Raw genomic sequence first — 3884 nt, 5'->3', positions numbered from 1 at the left:
CCCCCATGGTTTCATGCAGAGGGCGGTGGGGGTTGTCCATGATGGCTGTCAGCTTTGTCAACATCCTCCTCTCACCCACCACCACCACAGGCTCCAGAGGACATCCCAGCACAGAGCTTGACCTCAGTTTCAGTTTGTCCATCCTGTTCCTGTCCCTTTCGGTATATACATCCAGCTCCCCAGCAGACCACTCCATAGAAAAGGGCAGATGCTACCACCGTGTCGTAATGTCTTTAACAAAGTCCTGCAAACACCRAAGGACCTCARCCTCCTCAGTAGGTGGAGTCGACTCTGGCCCTTCTTATACAGGACGTCTGTGTTTGTAGTCCTGTCCAGCTTGTTGTTGAGGTGAACACCCAGGTACTTGTATGAGTCCACTGTCTCATTGTCTTCTCCCTGGATGTTCACCGGTGCTGTGGGGGGGGGGTATTGCCTCTTCTTTAGTGGGTGTCAATAATCAACCCATCATGCACAAATAAAAATATCATATATCGTTACTATATGTATACTGAGTAAGCTGAACAATAATCTTTTTCCTTTTTCACGTAATGAGTCATACTGATTGTTTGTTGAGCTTTTTTGTTCCGTGTGTTTTTCAGTGATAGAAATTTGTTATCACAGAGTTGAAGCCAGAGGATTATGTTGGCATCAAAAAGCTCTGAGTCTCCTCCTCTGACATTTGGCATCTGAGTCTGTTTCTCTATAAGTACTCCTCGTTTCATCCATTTTATCATCAAAGCCAGCCTTATGAGAGATGATAATCGCCAGAAACAATACATTGTTTAGAAGCATAGCTTTCTCCTCTCCCTGGGTTGTGTGAAAGCTCAGATGTCATGCAGGTTAAATCTGGTTTCGCTGTTTTACAGTCAAACCCCACCCACTCACCCCTCCACTACACCACAGCCATATGCTGCATCTGACAAACTGTTGTTTTGCCCGACAACCAGCTCCACTGCAACAACAACTCGTGCCCGCCCCGCTGATCCCCAGGCACTGATGTCTCGCTGAATTAACATTTAGGCGATCATGTCGGAGCCGTTTGTTTCTGCAGAGCTGATGGTGACTTTGAAACCAAAGTTGCTCCAAAAAATCTTCCTGCCATCATCGCTGTGCTTTGTTTATTTCTCTTCACCTTCAGAACTGTACCATAAGGCTGGGTTCCTGGACCGTTTATGGAAAGTTGGTCATCGGTCCTGTAATCCATGTAATCCCTTTCTTGCTGTAAGACTGATGTTGTGTTCATATTTGCAAACATTAGAGCTGCAGCTTAAATCACAGCACTGAAACAGAAAAGGACAACCAGCCTGCTTCAGCGGGAAACAGTCAAAGTCCGACATGAAGCTCTCTAATTGATTCTAAATTTTGTTATTTGTTTGTGTTTTTATTCAACGGCTTGTCTTTGTCTAGTTTTATAAAGACTTTGAACAATTCACAAGACATTTTGCTTTTTTTGAATTGATATAGGGCAGAGTGCCTTCTCCGGGTCAGGGGGGTCGCCCTGTCTCAAGTGGAGGAGTTTAAGTATCTGGGGATCTTGTTCACGAATGGGGGAAGAACGGAGCGGGAGATCGACAGGCGGATTGGCGCAGCGTCTGCTGTAAAGCGGGCGCTGTACYGGTCCGTCGTGGTGAAGAGAGAGCTGAGTCAGAAAGCGAAGCTCTCGATTTACCGGTCGATCTACGTTACTACCCTCATCTATGGTCATGAGCTYTGGGTCATGACCGAAAGAACGAGGTCCCGGATACAAGCGGCCGAAATGGGTTTCCTCCGCAGGGTTGCTGGACTCTCCCTTAGAGATAGGGTGAGAAGCTCGGTCATCCGGGAGGGACTCAGAGTAGAGCCGCTGCTCCTCCACGTCGAGAGGAGCCAGTTGAGGTGGCTCGGGCATCTGGCAAGGATGCCTCCTGGACGCCTCCCTGGTGAGGTATTCCGGGCACGTCCCACCGGGAGGAGGCCCCGAGGAAGACCCAGGACACGCTGGAGGGACTATGTCTCTCGGCTGGCCTGGGAACGCCTTGGAGTTCCCCCGGAGGAGCTGGAAGAAGTGGCTGGGGAGAGGGAGGTCTGGGCCTCCCTTCTGAAGCTGCTGCCCCYGCGACCCGACCCCGGATAGGCGGAAGAAAATGGATGGATAGATGAATGAATTGAAATGTGAAGAAACAGAATTGTTACAACCATGTTCCCAGTTTCACTTGGTCTGAGGGAATTGGAACAATAATTATTATGGGATGTTTATGAAAAAAATAATGGAGTTTTAAAGCTAAAACATCCTCTACATGAACCTCACCTGTCACTTTCTCATAGCGAGACTTCAAATTGTACTTTTTTGTCAGCCCTTTGGGCACTTCTCCTTCCTGACCTCTTGTATTTTATCTTCCAGCAGCTTCTGCTGACAAAAGGCCTACTAAAAACAATTTCCGCCACAGAAAACACAATTTATATGTACATTACTCATGACTGATTATATTTTTTGCCATTTTAGAGTTATCAGAAAATGCAAGCTGCTTTACAGATTTTATTTAAGCTCTATGTTTAGTCTTTAGATTCCAGACTTTTTGAGTTGTCTTATTTGAATTTTTGAATTTTGTTTTAAAAACTAATTTAAAACTAAAAGAAATAAACGCCTTCAATATAACAGCTCAGTCTTTTACAAACATAGACACAAAGACTCACAGGATTCCACAGTTTCCATGTTTTGTTTCACAACATCATGTTATGTTTGACAGACACTTGTCAGACTGAAGTGTCACTACATCTGCTGCTGCAGTGGCTTCACAGCTTTTGTGCACATCTGGCCGTGTTCCCAATGTGCAGGCCTGCCTCATTACCCAGTGTCCCTCTGTGCTGTCATGTCTGAAAGCAGGCTTTTGCTTTAATGTATTATACATCACTTGCTCCCTGTTTCTGATAYGACTGCCGACAAGAGAGTGTGAAGGAGAAGCTGGTGCCCAAAGATGCTCGCACCAGGATCACTGATCCGCCACGCCACAAAGCAACAACCACCGAAATGTGCGCTGACGCTGGAACCAGTTTATTTGTTTTATTAGAAGCTTTATAGAGCAGAAAAGTGCCCTCGTTTATCTAAATGTGTCTATAGACAAAAACAAAGCCATGTCTGTGTTGCTGTATAAATTCTAGAGAGATTTCTGATTGGCTGTGAGGTTGATAGAAAGCAGACCAATAGAAACAGACCTCCCCCTGGCAGAGTGGCAAATATATTTAAGARCCAATATACAGTTGATTTTGGCAACTCCATAGACATTTTCTGTTTTTATGAGGTTGTTTGTAGGAAACATGTTTTAAATTTGTAAAAATTGGTATTTATCAGATTAAGCATCTTGTAATTTCTTCAACAAAATGTTCTCATCTTGAAACTCCTAATTTAAGCTCAATGTGTTACACACTGATAACATGTCATCAATTCCACTGAAATAATGATTCTGAAACTCCTCAGTAGGTTTAAAATAAATTATAATGTATCAAAGAGTTTATTTATTAATATTTTTAATACAAATTTGACAAAATGTGTGAAACTTTAAGGTCATCTCAGTGTTTTTTTTTAAGCACCGACCTGCTAAAAACTAAAAGAACTTTGAAAAAGACTCATGTCAAATCTTTTCTCATATTCAATATGGATCACCAGCTTCCAACTCAAAGGTTGATTTCACAAAAAAGAATTGGACTTTAAGCACAAAAAAAAACATTCTGTTTAATTGTTGTTTAATTACTTTCTTCCTCAAAAGATGTTCAAATTAAATGAAATACAGCTGGAACTTCAGGTAAACATTTTGAAGAATGATAAAAAAATAAGTTAACTTCCATTTGATTTAATCTAAGATTGTCTTGGATAAATAAATAATCTGAACCGGGACATGTATAACATG

The sequence above is a fragment of the Austrofundulus limnaeus genome, unplaced genomic scaffold (genome assembly GCF_001266775.1).
Source record: "Austrofundulus limnaeus strain Quisiro unplaced genomic scaffold, Austrofundulus_limnaeus-1.0 Scaffold9, whole genome shotgun sequence".
Lineage (NCBI taxonomy): Eukaryota > Metazoa > Chordata > Actinopteri > Cyprinodontiformes > Rivulidae > Austrofundulus > Austrofundulus limnaeus.
Note: the sequence above shows the minus strand (reverse complement) of the source record.